The sequence below is a fragment of the Macrobrachium rosenbergii genome, chromosome 10 (assembly GCF_040412425.1).
Source record: "Macrobrachium rosenbergii isolate ZJJX-2024 chromosome 10, ASM4041242v1, whole genome shotgun sequence".
In the NCBI taxonomy this organism is placed as follows: Eukaryota; Metazoa; Arthropoda; class Malacostraca; order Decapoda; family Palaemonidae; genus Macrobrachium; species Macrobrachium rosenbergii.
The window spans coordinates 21,789,633-21,810,514 of record NC_089750.1 but is presented as its reverse complement, the minus strand read 5'-3'; the positions used below and the strand labels follow the sequence as shown (position 1 = coordinate 21,810,514).

Genomic DNA, 20,882 nt, shown 5'->3' with positions numbered 1-20,882 from the left:
TGCATGTCAATATTGTAGGACCCCTACCCTCAACCAATGGATTTAGATACATCTTCATGGCAATGGAATGATGTCAGCCAGAGGCAATACCTGTGTCAAAAGCAACAGCACATGCCTGCACCAAGGCACTTTCCATCATTTGATGTTTATGATGATTTAGCATCTGACAGAGGATCACAATGAGATTCTGATGTTTAGACCTCCCTAGCCAAATTAGTGCATTTAAAAATTCACCACACCACTGCTCACAACCCAGCTGCTACCAGCATGTAGAAAAAATGCACACCAATCCCTTAAGGGCATCCGCATTGGTAAATGTGAGAGACCCAACTGGAAGTCACAATTGCCCTGGGTCCTCCTTGGATTATGCACCACACCCAAAAAACAGATTGGTGCTTCTCTTGTGGAAATGGCATTCCGCATAACCACGTGTCTTGCAGGTAATTTTTTTCTGCCAACATCATCAACCGACAAAAAATGTATCAAGACTTTGCAAAGTTTATTTTTGCACAATGCAAAGTTATCTGTGCCCAAAAACATAGTGGTTTACAAAGAAACAGTGCGTCCTGAATCATATATGTATTTGTCTCTTTGTATCCCTGCTGATTATTGGCCATAAACCTCCAACACCTCATGGAAGGGCCACTAACCCGATCTAGATCGCAAAAATGCCCATTTTCAAAATATATCTACGTGGACATGAGGACTGGTCTTCATCAACAGGTGAAAACCAGCATACCTCGAAGATGGCATAATCCCTCCCACTATCATTCTGTCCAAGTCTGGACGTCAAATCAGCCATCAAGAAAGCTTAGTCTGTGTCAGAACTAAATCTATAAAACAGCCTTGGACATTATCAGTATTTTGAAAAATCAGCTGCTGAGTAGGATGTCTGTACATCCTATCACAAAGTCCTGTTTGCACATTATTTCACTTAATTGCAACCAAATAGCTTATCAGCATCCCAAAAGGTATTTACTCTGCATAGATGTGGAGCAGTTGCATTATCTATAATACATGTATACATATTTGTTTGCGTTGCATTCATAGTTTATAAGTAATTTTATTTTTTATGACCTAGTACCTATCAGCATCCCAAAAGGTGCCAGTTTAATAAGGATGTGGAATGGTGGCATATTTTATTGCAAAAAAAAAAATACATATGAGATAAGTATTTTTCATGTAAACTACTTCAGTGATGCTGAGCACATGTATATTTCTCTTTTTTTGTCCCGTTTGAGGGGCAAGCCCTGTAAGCTTCTGGTATACTTCCAAGCTTCACTGCTGAACCCAGGTTTAACTCCCAGGTTCGACAGCCAGTCACAGTGCTCTCTCACAGGCATATGCCCATGATCACTCACCTCACCTGACTAGTCCTATGTAGTCCTTGTGTCGTATTAAAACGGGTCTTGAATCCTGCTTATAGGCTTCCTTATACAGTAGTATCAGTTTGTTCTACCAGAATCCCTGACAAAGCAATCAAGTCTGAAATGAGAAATTCCTTTCAACTGAAAGTAAATGAAATTCATTGTTAATAATGTGTCTTTTCTTTTACATGTATCTGCCCTGTCAGTACCGTTCCATACATTGGCTTCATGATTGCAGGAAATGATGAATGAAGCTATGCATTGAAGCCTAAAGCCAATCTTTTCATATGCAGTTGCTATAGTTGTTTGAAAGTATGAAGAGCACAGTAGCTTGATAACCCATTTCATTTATAATAACGGCAAAATTTGAGTCACCCTAGGAATACAGAATATCGGTGGAACACGCGACGAAATAATGACAATAATGGCTTTGATTTTAGCAGATTGGCCTTAGAGAGAGAGAGAGAGAGAGAGAGAGAGAGAGAGAGAGAGAGAGAGAGAGAGAGAGAGAGAGAGATATATCCATTTTCATTTTCAATCAGTATCCGGGCTTTTCAAGAGCAAGGAACACACTCAGGGCAGTGGATCAGATTGGGAGAGTGGGTTTTTCCTGTCTTTCTTTTCTCGTTCTTTCTCTCTCTTCCGATAGGAGCAGCAAGTGGACATCTCTAACTCAGCTGTTTTAATTCTCTCTCTCTCTCTTTCTCTCTCTCTCTCTCTCTCTCTCTCTCTCTGTCTGTCATGTCTCTTAATTGATTACCTATCATTTCTTGTACAGTCATTACTGCTTGTGATTTTCCCTTTAGTTGCCCATCTATGCAGTTAATATTTACTAGGGAATATTCTCTCTCTCTCTCTCTTTCTCTCTCTCTCTCTGTCTCTCTCTCTCTCTCTCTCTCTCTCTCTCTCTCTCTCTCTCTCTCTCTCTCTCTCTCATAAATTGTAATTGTGATTTAACCCATCGTCGGGATACAAGCTGCCTGGCCAAAACTATACCAGATAACTTTTTCATCTTTAGTTCCTATACCTGAAGATTCAGTTTTATGAAGTCACGCTGATCAGTAGCCTAGGTCTTTTATGCCAATAATGAACAGCTGTTTTACAGTCTTCCTTGTGGTACTCGTAAGTTTCGGAGGCTGTAATACTGCTTTGAAAGTGCTCTGCACCATTACCTTACCTTTAGTATTTTCAGCAACCTTTTATGTTAGTCATTATTTTAGTAAATTTGTATAATTTATTAGCTCCATATTACATACTACGTCGCCATGTTTTTTCTCCCTTCACGTACAGTCATTCTGTTCTTTGGAACCGAACTCAGCAAGCTAATTGCTATGTTGGCTGGTTCCATATGAATATGTGTTTATACTGAATAATAATAGTAATAGTAGTAATCCAATTTGGAAATATTTTTAACAAAGAGACATTGGCAAATACAATGCAGCTGAACTTCGTTGGATGGGGCAATGAGGTACAAAGAGGAAGAGAAGAGTCTGAAAGATTCGTTTTGCTCGTTTCTTGACCACTCAAGCCATTTATTTTATGTTTTTAGTTAATTTGATTCGTCTGCTCAGCTGAGCGGGCGCCGTACTGCCTACGTAATGCCATCTTCCAAAATATACCCGCCGTTTCCCGCAGTTGTCAAGCTGGCACCATTACTAGTTCCAGTGCAAAGAGCAGCATTTGACTGATATTCCGGCAGAAAGTTATTCTCGGATTTAGTGTGCATAATATATTCGGAAGCATGTGGCATTGCAACATGTACAGCAGAAAGCCTAGTTCAACACTAGAGTAAGCAGTGATGGTTAGGAATGTCTGTGTTAATTATGTTGCCCAAGATAGCAGTTTACGTAACTGACGCCGCGGGAAGAGGCGATAGTAATATTGTATTAGTTCAAAAAAAGATGAAATTAATTTGCTGCCGTATCCGTTTAGAAAAATATAAAATTAATTTGATGTTATGTGGATGGTTGACTACTGTCTGTATCGAGGATATGAAATTATCATTTGGAAAGCGAAACTTTCATAACTGTAAATATTAGTGTATGGAAACGACTATTGCAATAATAAAAAAAGGACACCCACTATAAAAAATGAGTAGCATAGGAAAATGGCAACTGTTGTAAAGATATTAGCAGTACATTCAATACGACAATATAAGGTAAGCTAACAGTAATATCAGCAGAAGACAGTGGCAGTCTTTAAGAAACATACATCTATTTCATTATTAACTTAAATCTTTATTGTTCACTCGCATTTTCATTATTACCATGTTGCATTATTATATGGATGATCTCGAAATATTGCTGATATCTTTGAAATTGGAAACATTGCCGCAATTTGGTTTATTTTTAGATGCAAAAAGGTTGATGTTTTATTATATATGTGCAGTTTAGTAATTTTATTACATATGTGCAATTTAGTAGTTTTATTACATACGTGCAGTTTAGTAGTACTCGTTTGAAGTTAGAGATTGTTCATCTTTCTTAGATAGTGACCCCCAAGGTTTTTTGGGGGTCGTTATTTAGGACTAATATTTCTTGGTGGTCATTATCTCTATGCTATTTACAGTCTTTTGTTTATGTTTTTACGGTAATCCCTGACGGGCTTGTACTAAACGCTCCGCAAAAGTGAATACATGTACCGGGTTATAAAATGCTTGGGGTCACTATCTCAGAAATATTGTCAAATGGAATGCGAGTGCGAGTAGATTTATTAAATAAATTCCTCCATCAGAAGTTAATATTTCAGATGCATGATTCGGTTGAACGGACATTATGTGAATATTAAACATTATAAACTTGTTCTCGTATGTACTGTATTTTCGGAAAATTCCTCCTGACTCTATTCCTGAGCACGGAGTCCACTGTTATTCCGCTGGCTTATAAAATGTCAGGATTTTGTATAAGAGCCGGTTGAAGGTTGATGTGACGATTTAGACATTTCAGCCCTTACCCTTTCATAGTTCGTAATTGTCTTTCTGTTATATTAGGTTTTTATTAACCAGTTTCTTCAAAAATTACGGAAATCTTTCAAGTAAATTTTCAGAAACATCATATATGCAATTTATAATTTGTGCTCTTCGGATTTTGCGAGAGCTAAGCGTGTACTTAATTGCACACAAAATATAAATAAGTATATGACGTTCTGTATAGTCGGATTCTAACTTTGATGGAAAGCAAGTATATGAACGGATTAGCTCTTTTACGTTTATGTCTTTTGTTTCTAACTCCTGCAAAGACACTACAGTTTCGCTTTTATTTCTCGTGGCTGAAACGTTTTGCATATACATAGCTATATCCATCTGAATCTAGGTCAGACTCCTCTGTTTTGAAAGTCTGTATCAGGTTTTCAATTCGAATATAGATTTCAGTGATTATATATATATATATATATATATATATATATATATATATATATATATAAATATATAAATATATATATATATATATATATATATATATATATATATATATATACATATAATATATATATATACATATACATATACATATATATATATATATATATATATATATATATATATATATATATATATATATATATATATATATATATATATATATATATATATATATTGGTGTTCTACAATAACTTCATTCATGTTAAGAATAATTTCTGCTGCGTTTGGCCCATTGCTTGAACATACAGTACATTGTCTTTGCTATTATATAACGTCCAGGGATCATTAGAAGCTAAGAGACTCCCGAGATTCACAAAGATATTTCATTTAATGCTGCAATTCTGATAAAGAAAAGATTTATGAGCTTTTGCTTCTATCACAGTACATGGACATATTCTCTTATGTTCTTAGAAGAGCAGTTTTCTTTCTTTTTTGCTAATTTTTGCTAATTGTGATTCTATTTATAAGAGGTTGATATCCTCGTTTAAATTTATGATTAGATTTCTTAGATTTGCAAATTAAGTATTTAAAAAAAATTAAGGGCCCAAAAAAGGATGAGTGTTTTAGTTTACTTGCCAATCATATTGCTTTTATATCCTTTTTTTGCAATGCAAAAGTTGACTTAATTGTGTACATGTTTCATCTGTATTATTTCTGTTAATATTTGTTATGAAAAAAAGTAGTATGTTGATCTTATATAGCATATTCTATGGATCATTCATTTTTGCCCGTCTTTTGATAGCCGTTTGGAAAAGGAAGCAATTTCCCAACAACTTTTCCTTCTAATTTTCATGCAGCCGAATTTATTCATGTAATGTGATCATAATTTAAGTTATCATTTCTCACTGTTGACTGGAATAATAATAATAATAATATCTCGAAAGAAGACCCTCTCTCAAGCGAACTTCATTGAACAGTATGGCCGTCTAGATGCCTTTTAGTTTGTAATGTAGTTTCGCATTCTCTCGAATGAGCTTCTTGGTAGCAGCAGGTAAATCATACAGCAGCTGTCCAAAGTTCATCTATTCTTGACGCTTCGGTAGAGCTTTCTACCATACTGGAAAGGCGAATGAGGACAGGTATATCATGCCATATTTATACCCACAAGCAGGCTTACAGAAATTTTTGGCAATCTTTTATTGGTTGTCGAAGCTGGGAGGTGGGGTGCTGCTCCTATTGGTTGGAAGCAGAATGAATCGCCTGAGAGTGTCTGGCTGACTGATATAGGCGCTGACTTGGTGCCAGGTCCCAGGAGTTTTGGTCATAGAGCACACTCCTTAAAGTAGCAGGTTGCTACTTAAGCAAGCAGGCTTACAGAAATTTTTGCCAATTTTTCATTGGTTGTCTAAGCTGGGGCGGGGCTGCTCCTATTGGCTGGAAGCAGAGTGACTCATCTGGTCGAGTCTGGCTGATCGATGTAGTCGCTGGTTGGTTAGCGCCAGGCCCCGGGAGCTTTGGTCATAGGGTGCGTTAAATTGCTATCTCAGGGGCGCGCCCTGCCGTTCTGATGGTGGAGGGGAGAAAAAAAGGTCTCCTGGGTTACGTTTAGCGATGGTTTCCATTGGAGGATGGCAAAGGCCTCCTTATATCGTAGGCAGCGATAGTCATTGTCACCATTGACAGGGTTCCTTGTGATGCGGCGAGAACTTGGAGGGATCTCCAAGTATGTTGTCAAGTTTCCTATGGTACTCCTCTAAGCGAATCAGGATGATAGCGGCTGTCTTATCTGCTCAATGGATTACAATGTCCTCCTTCTTCTGGAGTTGTTTTGTGAAGTCCTTCATTTCTCTCATCATCAAGAAGCTCCAACAGAATCCCCGCCCTGTCAGAGCTTCTGCCAGGTGAAGGGGCTGAAGATCATCAGTAGTCCTAATGAGGCTGTGGTCTTCCAGGGAGAAGATGATATCTAGGAGGACCTCGATTTTAACATGTTTAGGCCTCTTCAATATGTGGTAGATCAGCCCCATCTGGAGAAGGGTAAGCTCAGCAGTGGAGGGTTGGTAATCCATCAGATTGGTACATGTGGTGTCCCTTCTGGTTAGGATTTTTAGATGCCCAGCATTGCAACACACGAGCTTCTTGTGAACAATGCATCACCGGTGGGCATAGTCCCTATTCTGGAAAGACTTAAAGGTGAGGACAAGGTCATTCTTATTGGTATACTCTCCATGGGCATCCCACTCTTGTTCAAGGCACCTCAGATTTCTTAATCGCCAATTGGCGGTGGACGAGTCAGCAGCGAAACTGCTGGGTTTCCCTTAGAGTTTCTGGCATATGGTTCTTGTAGCTGTAGGTTCAAGTATCTTGGAAGAAAATTATCTTTCGGGCAAACTTCATTGAACTGTAAGGCCATCTGGATGCCATTTAGTTTGTATTGTTTCTCAATCTCTCAAATGAGATTCTTTGTAGCAGCAGGTAAATCAAACAGCAGCTGTCCAAAGTTCATTTATCTCTTGATGTTTTGGTAGAACTTTCTACCATACTCAAAAGGAGAATGAATCCAGGGGTACATCTATGCCATATTTATATCCACAAGCAGGCTTACAGAAATTTTTAGCAATACGGACATCCAAAAAGGGAATGGTGCCTTCCACACTTGTCTCAAAGGTGCGCCTGAGTGTCACTAGTTCAACTTCGTCAGTGATGTCGACGGTGTCATCAGTGTACCAAATGTATACTGCTGGTCTAGGGATCCTACTGAAGACAGGCTGCTCAACAACCCCCATATAAAAGTTGGCAAACAGCACCCCAACAGGAGAACCCATGGCTACTTCGTTGATCAGTGTCCACATTCACCCTTGTTGATCAATTAATGGGGCCTACTTAGGGCAGGTCTCGAGTAGGCACTGTAGTAATGCCTCTGGAATGTTCAGTGTTGGGGTGGAATCGTCTCTGTAGACCCTGTCAAGGATCATCTGTATTGTTTCATCTATGGGCACTTTTGTGAAAAGGCTCTCCACATCCAAAGATGTAATAATGCCCTCAAGAAACTCTGTGAATGAAGCAATGCAGAGTTGACTGGTTTCATAAGGAGTCAAAATTTTGTTCAAAGTCTTGGCCAGCTGGTAGGTCAGAGTCAGGCATTGGCTGTAGATGTAGCCAGCGTTATAATCCCCTGTAATCATGGGTAGGTGTATAGCATCTGTGGCAGCATTAATTATCTCAGTTATAATGATATTGCCCTCACCCTCAAGTCTCTCCAGGATAAAGACTATGCCCATCGCTGATGCACTGTTCACAAGAGGCTCATATGTTGCAATGGTGGGCATCTATGTTTCCCAACCAGAAGGGACACCACATGCACCAATCTGACTGATTACCAGCCCCCTCCACTGTTGAACATGCCCTTCTCCACAAGGCCAACAAACCCCTCCAATGTGCCCCTAGATGAAATAACACTGATGATCCTTGATAGGGTCTCCAGAGATGATTTCACCTCAGCTTGGAATGTTCCAGAGGCATCACTACAGTGCCTGCTTGAGATCTGCTCTAAGGAGGTGCCATTCATCAATAAACGAGGACAAATTTGGAAGCAGATCGATGGAGTAGCCATGCGTTCTCCTCTTGGTGTGCTGTTCACCAACTTTTATATGGAGGTTGTTGAGAAGTGTGCCTTCCGTAGGATCCCCAGACCAGCAGTATATGTTCAGTATGTCAATGACACCTTCATCAGTGTTTCCAACGAAGATGAAGTGGAGACACCCAGGTGCACCTTTGAGGAATATGCTCCCCACTTCATGTGTGAGAGAAGTGTGGAAGGAACCATTCCCGTTTTAGACATCTGTGTCATCAGCACTTCTCAAGGCTTTCATGCCTGTAAAGATTTAAATCCTCGGTCATGAACGCCTACAATTGTCATGCCCTCTCACACTGTTATTCTTGGAACACCACCTCTGATGAGCTTGGACACGTCATTTAAACCCTGGTGGATTACGGATATTCTTACCATCGCGTTGGCAGGGCAATGAGAAATGCTGTCGACTGGTGGTACTGTTAGGAGAACCGCTTCCCCTACGAGAGTGAGAGGACTATTAGACTGTTCTACAGGGACTACATGAACACTGAGTACAAGAAAGATGAGGCAGCCCTGAAGATCATCAGCACCCATGTAAAACCCACTGATATAGACAAAAAAGTCAACCTTACGATCTACTACAAGGATTGCAAGACTACCCAGTACCTCATGAGGAACCTTTGGTAGTCCCTGTAGGGTGGTAGTACCATCAGTGCATCCATGTGGTGCACTGCAGGCATTACTTAAGGGCCTTCGCAGCATCCCTTCGTCCCCTGGCTGCAGTCTCTTTTATTCTTTTTACTGTACCTCTGTTCAAATTCTTTCTTCCATCTGACTTTCCATCCTATCTAACAGTTGTTTCATAGTGCAACTGCAAGGTTTTCTTCCTGTTACACATTTGAAACCTTTTACTCTCAATTTCCTTTTCAGCGCTGAATGACCTCATAGGTCCCAGTGCTAGGCCCATGGCCTAAATTCGATATTCTATCCATTGCTAGTGATGACCCCATGAAGAGGAGAGGAGTGGTTTACCAATATCGTGCCCAGAGAATGGATGCTGCCATTCATACACTGGTATGACTACGACTTGACTTTCCTAGAGGATCGCCATTCACCTACATGAAGTGGCTATATACCACCATTACATGAGGGAACACAGCATTGGCCCCCAACGCCAACAGACTGCAAGGAGCGCAAAAATCGTAGACGGTAGCAATGACCATTGCCACCCCCGATATAAGGAGGCTCTTGCCATCCCCTGATGGAAACCATTGCTAAATGTAACCCAGGAGACCCTTCTTCTCCCTTACACCATCAGGAGAATGCAAGGCATACCCCTGCGATAGCAGTTCAGCTGCTGCTACTTTAAGGAGCGTCCCCTATGACCAAAACTCCTGGGACCTGGCGCCAACCAGTCAGCAACTACGTTGATGAGCCAAATTATCCCACATGAGTCATTCTGTTCCCAGCCAATAGGAGGAGCCCCGCCAGCTTCGACAGCCTATGGAAAATCGCCAAAAAATCTCGGTAAGCCTGCTTGTGGGTATAAATATGGCACATATATATCCCTGGCTTTATTCGCCTTTCCAGTATGGTAGAAAGCTCTGCCGAAATGTCAAGAAATAAATGAACTTGGACAGCTGTTGTATGATTTACCTGCTGCTACAAAGAAACTCATTCGAGAGATTAAGAAACTACAATACAAACTAGGCTGCATCCAGACGCTCATGCTGTTCAATAGAATAACAATAATAAGTATGGAATTTAAACTAGTTGTTATACACAAATGCAGACGACAAATACGGTGGAGAAAAAGAAACAGTAGAATGAGGTGGCAACTACACTAATAATAACAGCAACAGAGAAATAAAATTCTTGATCCTGTACAACTTTAATTCTTCAAGAGGACATGAGCTTCAGAGATCCACCTCATCTCTTGGCTTCGACCTACAGGATGGCAGTTGAACAGGCTCTTTAAAGCTCCGAGCTTTATATTTAGAATATTTGCAGTACATTACTTGCATACGATTGTAGTTTTTATTCCCCCAGTTAATTTTCACGTAGTGAAGAGGATTCGCAAGGATGATAAAAATAAATATAGCGAACACACGTACCTGGAATTAATGGTAGCTATGGAAGTGGCAACGATTAATGAATGTTTATAACAATGATAATATGAATCTACTCAAGTATACATATAAATACATAATAATGATACGAATACTTCTGGAAGTACTTAGTGGTAATACCAGAATCATGATAATAATATGACTCAACTCCAGTACATAAAAAAAAATATATAATAATGATACGGATACTTCTAGCAATATGTAGTCGTAATACCAGAAACAATTTGCGCTGCAGTGTTAGCACTTTTGCTTAAAAATAACTACATAACTGTTTGTGACAGGTAGTAACCATGCTAGCGAATGTCCAGATTGTCTCGAAGGTTAATATTCCTTAATTCAACGGAGTACAGCAATACAGGAGAGAATGTTTACTCATTTTTTCAGGGAGCCGACGTAAGTCCCAGGTGACTGGTTAGCTTCGAAAACAAACGGGCCATATGATGCGCTCAAATAGGAATGAGGCACACTGACAGATTCAGATATTCTTTTGTGTTAAATTTGCAACTGCAGCTAAGCGATACTTTCGTTTCTTCGTTTGAACTCATCCCTTTAAGAGATGATTATTTGCTTGCTACTTGTTTCCCTTTACTAAATACTAACTCCAAACATGCTACTTTTTCAGAGGCCTTCTCTAGTTGAAATATGCTCGAATTACAAGAGGAACAGTAGTACCAATATTTTTTGCATGGAACCGCAAGAAGAAAAACCCAGTAAAGGGGAAAGGAGGAAAATGGAAATGCGAAAGAGACAGACTACACTTCGGTTACTACCTTTCACGTGTGCTAGTGCCACTTACTGGTATCCTTTCTAACCTAACCCAGGCTGCGGCGTCACAAGTGGCCGGAAAGTCGGGTGGGGGATCTATGAGATTGATTTCAGCCAGTTCAGTTCCTGTTGAACCTCCCTTACCTGTTTGCACTTACCCGCCCTACAGACTGTCAAACATGTATGACCAACATGTTTGTTCATACACTGCCATAGACTGATAATATGTATGATCAAACGTCAGTACATTTCATTGAGGCGTGGAGGCATGAGCAAAAGGAAAGCTTGTATAGCTATTCTGCTGGCCGCTTGCCAGCGAAGAAGTCGACGATAAAAACAAAAAGAGACGATTGTGGATGAAAGAGACAAGAAGATGTGAACTGTTCATCAATGCCTGTTAAATGAGCTACTGTTATCATCACCTGAAGACTATAAAATTACCTTCAATGGACCATTTATGAACCTGCTGACGATGGTTTCACCAATAATTGCAACACAACTCAGAGATGCTATAAGCAAGTCAACGATTGTTATGTACTGGAGATTCCTTCAAGATCTGAAGTTTGCGTGCTGCACCTTCCTCAGAGTCTTGGTAACATTGTTAGAGACGTGTGATGCTATAGTGTCATCACTAAAAGATGTAATAGGTAACAAATTGATGAATGCATATATAATACATTCACGAACTCTAATACACTGAAGCTACATTAATAATTATGTAGACCGCAACCATGATTTATTTATTTTCATTATTTGATGTACTATCATTAAGATATGTGATTCTCTACACTGACAATTACCATTATCTCTTGATAACATTTTATCAGATATAAATTGATACTACTTGGATATACTGAAAGTTGTATCTGTATCTACAAAAAAAAAACTACCTAAATATATATACATTGCATTAAATGTGTTTGAATATTTCACCTATCAATGTCTATTGTAGATATCCCTTCTTCCTGAATTTCCTGGTCTCGGAAAAATTTAGAGCACCGAAAAACCATAAAATGTCTTCAGTTGCAGCACCAGATTTCTCACTTTGAACCACCTTTTTAATTCTCTCCTGTAGCTAGTACCTTTGGTATCATATCCTTGTGGCATTTGGGATGTGTTCTCTCAATTTATCAAGCAATTTTTGCTGACACTTTGCCTTTAGTGCCCTATTTTTGTATTCCTCACTTTTAACCTTCCAAAGACATGGAAATGATTGATAGAGTTCAATGAACTCTATCAAAATTCTTGGTTATCCTGTGTGTTCGCCATGGTTGATGGTGACCAAATGAGCATGTATGAAAACACCACTACAGACTCGTCAAACATGCTGGTCAAACGTCTTGTTGGACAAGCTAAACTAGCTTGTTCAATCCTTCAAACAAGCCTCTACATTCTCAAATTGGATTGTCAACGCCAATTTGATCATACATGTATGATAGTCTGAGGGCGCCCTTACACAAGGCAACTGGAAAGGCAGTAATCAGTTTTCAATTTTTGAAAACTAAATAGTCACGGGAAGTGTTGTTCACATATAGGTGTTTCATGCAAATACCCTTCAAAATGAGATTTTATGTAACTGAAAAATTTTTTTCAGGTCTGTTGAATGAGTTTTGGCTATGATAATTTAGAACGAACAGCCTAAAATCCCCAGCTTTCGGATTAAATAGAATCCCGTTTCCCAATTAGCACTGTAAAATCCCTGCGGTTGATGCACTAACAGGCTAAAGAGCAATTAATGAGTAATTGTTAAAAAGTGCGCCAGTGGCTGATAAGACTAGACAAGTTACCGGAAAATAAAACTGATTGATAATTAGCTTTACTCACGGTAAAAACTTGCAGCAAGTTACTGTCACACTGGACTGTGTTTCTATTTACCCCGTGTAAAAGAGCCCTTACACTTGTCGGTTATCATGGAAGTGTTTCAGTTGTTCAGTATGTAAAGACATTTACTATATACATAAACAAAACACTTTACACAAAGCCAACTTTTCTGACGCAGTGCCACCACCATTGCAGGATATTTCTCACTCGCAGGAAACTCAAATTTTTTCAAACTTTCTCTGCAATTGCTACATTGAAGATTCAAACTTCTACCATTCTGATGGTTTATGACATTTTGTTCTTAATAGGTCTAAATGGTTAGTGCCGTGGCTATATACAATGTAGGCCTATGAATAAAATGGCTTAAGAACATTAACACGATTTAACTTTTTATCTGTTCAAATACATACTTCAGTCTGGGATTTACACAGAAAGAAGCCTCCATCAGTCAAAAGGGTTTCCAGGATTTGAATCGTAATGATGTTATGAGGTTATTTACGAGGTTAAGTCCATCCTCGGCTTGCCACTCTTGCGGTTTGTCTTCTGTGCTCCCCTGTTAGTAGAGGGGATGTGGGCTGGCGTAGGGTGGAATTTCTCCTTCCTATCTTTTCCGAACACAAACTTTCCTTCTCCGTTATCAGTGCGTTATGTTGTCAGGGCTGTCTTGTAAATCAATATCCTATCCATATTTCCAATTATATCATTTTCTGAATTGCTTCGAAGCCCTCTTTTTGGAGTTTTTGAGGGAGGGGTCTGGCCGGGAGAGGGAACCGGTCATGGGAAAGGGGGAGGAGGCGTTAGACAGATGATGTTGGAAAGTGAATCAGATCCCAGTTGTCATGGAAACAAATTGGAAATTACAATACGTGTGACTGCTTCAAATGGCATGAAAGTATTAATTTTTACATCAATGGCAAAATTAGATTTCGCGACTGTTGTTGAGCACTTAATTTTTTTAATTAAATGATAATGACTTGCCACTTGGAATGTCCGCGTCCGATTGCATTGGTACGGAAGGGGTGACAGGACACTAACAAGATTGGTTCGTGCATTGTTGGGAAGGGTTCGAGGACTCGTTGGCCAAGAGAATGTAAAGGAAGGGTTGCAAAAGCGACGTTTCATCTACTTTTTCCGACGATGGAAGAAAAGTTACGCGCAGTCAGCGGCGCGCAAATAAAAATGAATTTTTAACTGCTACCGGGTCCAAAGCCAAGGACTGTATACATCTGTAGTGGCTCGTGTGTTTTTGTTGCTTTAATGCTCGTATGTCTCTTATCTGTTACTTCTAAGTACGTAATAGTTATGTTTTTGCTATTAACTTTGATGTGCTGAACACACCAAAGCGACTAGTGCTCTGTTACGTTTGCTTAAATCTGTCTTAATGTTTTATAGTATTACGTTGTGTTATATACTGTTATATTACTGTTCCTATGTTATTTTTTTTATTTAATTCTTTTTATAGTAATCTGACTAGCATTGATTACTGTTGTTGGCTTGCTATTGTATAAATGCTAGGCATTTCTTATTAATTTTTGCTTTCTAAAGTTGGTGGCCGGTAATAAAGTCACAGGAAAAAAGTCAAATTTGGCTAGGAAAAAAAGGCACAGGAAAAAGAGGTCACATTAATTTATGGTGGCCGGTAATAAAGTCACAGGGGAAAAATTCACAATTTTCCTTGGGGGTCATTATCTTTATGATTTTTACAGTCTTTTGTTTATGGTTATACGGAAATTCCCAGCGGGCTTGTACTAAACACGCTCAAAGGTAGATACATACTGGGTTAAAAAAATTCCTGAACTACTAAACACGCCGCAAAAGTGGTTACATACCGGGTTAAAACCCTTAGGTGTCTCTCTCTAGGAAATATTATTGTGACTTTTTTCCTGTGACTTTTTTTTGTGATTCTTTTTTCCTGTGACTTTTTTTACCTGGATTCTTAGAGTTATTCTATTATTTCGACTTTTGTATTCTTATCCTAAATTTATTAGTATTACCTGTAATTATGACAATTTATTTTATTTTCGTTGAGTTCTATAATTTTCTGTCATATTTCTATCCTCTGTAATCACTTTTTTTTTCATTCCCCCTCCCCCAATAAAAACTAATTAACATGATAGAGAAGTGTCGCGACAAAAGATATAAACCTTGCCCAGCTAGCTCTGATATTGGGTATGTTAGTAATTATAATAATTTACTCATTTGTAAGAGTACAGGATTGGTTTATTTGATTAAATGTAGCGTTTGGAATTAAATACGTAGGTCAGACGGGCTCCCCTCTGCTAGTAAGAATCATTAATCACTGGAATTAATGTTACGATAATAATTTTGATATGGATACTGTGGATGACAATGATAATAGACTAGAGGCGGAAAATTCTTACATTGCAGAATTAAACAAGTAAAAAACTTGCCGAAGTTTCTTCAGCGCAATCGAGTTTTCTGTACAGTGTATAATCAAGGCCACCGAAATAGATCCATCTTTCGGTGGTCTCGGTATAATGCTGTATGAGCCGCAGCCTATAAATCTTTAACCACGGCCCGGTGGTGGCATGTCCTAATCGTTGCCAGATGCACGATTATGGCTAACTTTAACCTTAAATAAAATAAAAAATACTGAGACTAGAGGGCTGCAATTTGATATGTTTGACGATTGGAGGGTGGATGATCAATTTGCAGCCCTCTAGCCTCAATAGTGTTTAAGATCTTAGGGCCGACGGGTAGACAAAGCCAGCACAATAGTTTTCTTTTACAGAAAACTAAAACTTATCTTTATGGAGTCGTGACAGAGTAATATCAGTTCATTTACTTCGCTTAAAAAACACTTCTGTAAACATCGTCATGAAAATTTTGATGATAATGTTACCAATGGAGCTATAAGGATAAGGAGTTCCCAGAGACATTATATATTTGTTGATTTTAAGGAACCCGCACAAGAAGTAAGTAACGCTGCTCCAAATAAAAACAATTTTGTAAGATTTGCTGAAGGTCAAATTCTGGGATTAAAACGGAGGAAAGCTAAAACTTAGTTGATTATGTGAAAACAATGCAATTTTACTGTGACCTTTTACATGATTTCGTGACTGATATACATAAATCCAAACTTCATAATCAGAATTAGTCTTCAGAAGCAAAATTAATTCTCCATCACACCGGAAGGTTCCGGTGCCAGATCTTCAGACCAAACTTTAAGGTATCAACCAATACATGACGCAAATCACCCGTAAGGGGGTTGTGCTGTCAGTGCACCTCACGTGGTGCACTGTAGGCATTGTTAAAGATTACAGCGCCATTTTGGGGCCTAACTTGTATCCACATTTCAGTCTTTAACTTGAACTCCGCTCCCACTTCTTCCATCTTGCTGTCCAATCACTCGAACTCCCTCTTAAGCGCTGAATAGCTGAAAGTGCCCCAGTGCTTGGCTTTTATAGCAAAGCATCCATAATAGTCCAGGAGCCAAGGGGTGTTTGCATGCATGAAAGGACCAGAAAATTACCTGCTTGATTTAGTTAGAGGGTCCACTGGGACACCTTTTTAGCGAGGGCAGACATCCAGAAACCCGGCAATTATCGTGTTATTCAGGGTTTTCGTTGAATTTGAATCAAAATAACTACCTTTTTTTACGTGTATTGGTTACTTAAATTGCAATAACTCAGCAAAGAAATGGTCTACAGAGCTCGTTCACCTCTCAAAATAAAGCTTAAAGAATTATCTATTCAGTGGATACAAGGACATTAAGATTGGTCACTACCCAAGGTCACAAGAGGTCAGAGTATCATCTTTTCTGATGAGAAACTAAAATCTATGACTGTTCATATTTAAATATTTGTGAAAAGTGGGCGAATAGATTGAACATTTAATGCTTTTACGTTCTGGTTGGGTACACCATAGGCAAGTTTTTGAAATTAGTTGGAAAACTTGTTTACTTATTTTAACCTTATTTTAACCCGTGTAGCAATCAATGAAAGGAATATATACCGGATCAACATACTGAGGCATAAGAGATATATGCCGTAATTTGTTCTTAGGGATGGCAATAAAGATGCAAAAAATTAATCATTCCAGTTTATTCGATGTCCTCTGTTCATATATTGTTCATTTAAAATTTTGGGAGCCTAATTTTTTTTTTCATTTTTTTATTTTCAGTGAAGAATTTCTGACTGGCATCAGAGTCATCAGCCTCAAGTAGTTCTTACGATCCAAAAAAATGCATAATCTGCCAAAAATCTGATGATAAATGTGAAACTCCCAGCACAGAGTCATAAGAGTGTTAAAGCATGTTACTAACGAATGTTATAAGCGTTTTTCACCTGCACACATTATAAATATACAACCTCAGAGTTCAACATGTGCAAAGTGGTTAGCTTTTTACTATCACTTACGATATAAAAGATGACTTGATATACAGATATAGTAGTACTTTTTTCATCTTGGAAGTCTAGTGTAACTCTCACAAATTTCGGGCTCACCATCAACAATATGTTAACTGTGTAAAATATCAATATCAGAAAGAGCTGAGAAAAAGTCTGCAACGTCGCTGGGAATTATCATGTCATAATATGCTTTCTCCAGTTCATTGGCATCACAAAACTTGTCATTCAGCTCAAAGTCTTCGTTAAGGATACAGTCTCTCAACATGGTACCACACTTTCTTAATGTTTCCCTATCCAACGACCTATCACTCCTCTCTGGCTCTTTCTCAACTGCACTTGGCTTGAAAACAGCAGTAGGTTTTTTTGAACCGGTTGGGACAAAAAATGACTCCCCACCAAACATGTGGATTAGGTACATTGTCACATCCCTGTATGTGTACTCAAAATGAGTTTGATCATTACTCCGCTCTTCATTACAGCGCTTGGAAATATAAGTCAGGTAATAGCATCTCCCCGAGTTCAAGCCTGGTTTTAAATCTTTCATGAAATTTTTAAAGATACCATACTTCTGCTGGCCAGTTGGCATTGACAGTGATTCAGTTGCTGCTTTCTCTCCTTTCCTGATGCTGTTACGAATGCTGTACAGTACACTGGCTGTGACAGTAAAGATCTGCTCCAACTATGGCATTCGCACCTTGCAAGCCGGAAGTTCGGGTGAACACATCATCCTGAAGTATCATGGTTACCTTAAGGAATGATTCAGTTGGTCCTTTTTCAGAAATCCTCCATTTATCATATACGTTGTTGTGTTTTGAATTCCCACAAATGACACATTTTGTAAAAAAAACTTGTTAATATTAGCTGGCAGAGATGCGGGTTCCCGAGAATCCACCATAGAACGTGTACTCCGATGTTGAACAGAGGCTGAGCTATCCTCTGGGGAATGAGCAGCAATATCTGTGGAGACTTTGCTTAACTGCTTGAGTTTGTCCAGAGTTTTCTTGAGGGTATACTGTATATAACATTTCGTTATTAACATCGTATAAGAATTTGCTTTTGTCCTTTTGCATCAGTCTTTCAAAATTTACGTCCATTCTCATTTACGCTACTTCACATTTATCATAAGAGTTTTGGCAGATTATGCATTTCTTTGAAACGCAAGAACCACTTGAGGATGGTGACTGTTATGCCCTTAATTTTTTCTATGGTGCGCCAGTCAGACATTCTTCACTGAAAAAAAAATTAGGCTTCCCAAAATTTTAAATGAACAATATATGAAGAGAGAATATATAGACTAAACTGGATTGATTCATTTTTTGCATCTTTATTGCCATCCCTAAGAATACAAATTACGGCATATATCTCTTATGCCTCAGTATTTTGATCCGGTATATATTCCTTTTATTGACTGCTTGCTACACAGTGGTTAAAATAAGTAAACAAGTTTTCCAACTAATTTCAAAAACTTGCCTATGGTGTACCTAACGAGAACGTAAAAGCATTAAATGTTCAATCTATTAGCCTATTTTTCACAAATATATAAATATGAAAAATCATAGATTTTAGTTTCTCATCAGAAAAGGTCATACTTTGACCTCTTGTGACTTTGGGTATTGACCAATCTTAATGTGCTTGTATCCACTGAATAGATCATTCTTTAAGCTTTATTTTGAGAGGTGAACGAGCTCTGTAGGCCATTTCATTGCTGAGTTATTGCAATTTACGTAACCAATGCACGTAAAAATGGTAGTTATTTTGATTTTATCAAATTCAACGAAAACCCTGAATAACACGATAACTGCCGGGTTTCTAGATGTCTACCCTCGCTAAAAAGGTGTCCCAGTGGACCCTCTAACTAAATCAAGCAGGTAATTTTCTGGTCCTTTCATACATGCAAACACCCCTTGGCTTCAGGACTATAAATTCAATCAAATCAATCACGCCAAGGCTTTACCGTTGCACTTCGTATAAGTTGTGCACAGTTGATGACGATTACACACCTGTACACACACTAATTTATGCGAAAGACACATATACGGATCAAAAACTCTTGTGAAATATCAACAATGGCGCCTGTAGATATCAGATACACACAACACAAGCGCCAGAAAAATTAAAGGCAAACTCGCGTACACAAACTATATTTAAACCACATTATTCTCGGACCAAGGATGAGTACCTCTTCCTGCAAAACGAAACATACGACACACCTACGTCGTTTCAAGATAAATAAATATTTACAAGAAACCACGGACAAGCATGCACGTGAACTAGCTAAATGAAAAAATTAACTATTTTTCATTATTAGTATTATTCAGAAGATAAACCCCTATTCATATGGAACAAGCCTACAGGGGCCATTGACTTGAAATTCTAGCTTTAAAAGAATATGGTGTTCGTTTGAAAGAGGTTACAGAAGATAATAGGGAATACAGAAAGAAGAGGTCAGTTATTAGAAAAGAAAGTTAAATTAATGAATTAACAGGTAAACAGATAAAAATATAAATAAATTATTAAAATACAAGGAGAATTGTTTTAGGATAGTAACGCCCTACGTCTTCGGTTGAATTTTTTAGGTTCTAATTGATCAACATCCTCAAGGAGAGTGTTCCACAGTCCAACGATGGGAGGAAAAAGACCTCTGAAACTGAGAAGTTCGACAGCGAGGCACATTTACGAACACCGAAGAAAGCTACGAGGATGCAAGAACGGGAAGACCACTATGATGATAAATAAAAAGAAAAAATCCACCTTCGGCATGCAATAACCCAAGACGAACCCAGACACGAGTTTCACCTTGATGCCAATTCGAAGCATCCCGCCAGAATATACGCAATGAAATTTAAAAGCCTGTATGGAAGCTGGCAGTACGAATGCAATATTCATGCTAATAACTGGGAGCCGGTTAAGAGATAAGACACGCACTTTTAGATTTCTTTTTGTTTTCACGTTTTCAGAACTAGGCAAGATTGCTTGCCGAGGATGAAAGCATCTGCGGGAAAAAATGTGAGACACCGTGGAAGGAAATGAGAACTTATTATTTGAATTGCTTGTCAGCCTTTGAATATTATGTGATGACTTGCGTCTTAGGAGATATCATAGAATTGACTCCATATTTTACACACACACACACACACACACACACTCTATATATGTATATATATATATATATATATATATATATATATATATATATATATATATGTATATATACATATATATATATTTATATATATATATATATATATATATATATATATATATATATATATATATATATATATATATATATATATATATATATGTACTGTATATATAACGTGCATATATATATAATACCCACCTTTTACCCTAAGATGAGTTAGTTTCTGAGTGTGTGTGTGTACCCTCAGGTAATTAAAAAGCCTTATTGGGATGAGATTGCAAGCTTTCTGGCCTTCTCGGCTGCAAATCGCTGTGAACGACAAACGAATAAGAAAAAAGTGATAGAATTGC

At 38.3% G+C, this 20,882-nt stretch overlaps 1 long non-coding RNA gene across 1 annotated transcript in view; it reads right to left on the bottom strand.

Annotated features, from left to right (window-relative positions):
• Positions 1 to 1,361: 1,361 nt before the first annotated feature.
• LOC136842545 (uncharacterized) overlaps positions 1,362 to 20,882 on the bottom strand; it is a 224,557-nt gene continuing 205,036 nt past the window's right edge. Inside the window, exon 3 of the long non-coding RNA XR_010854263.1 lies at positions 1,362 to 1,485. This is a non-coding gene — a long non-coding RNA (uncharacterized lncRNA). The remainder of the gene's footprint in view (positions 1,486 to 20,882) is intronic.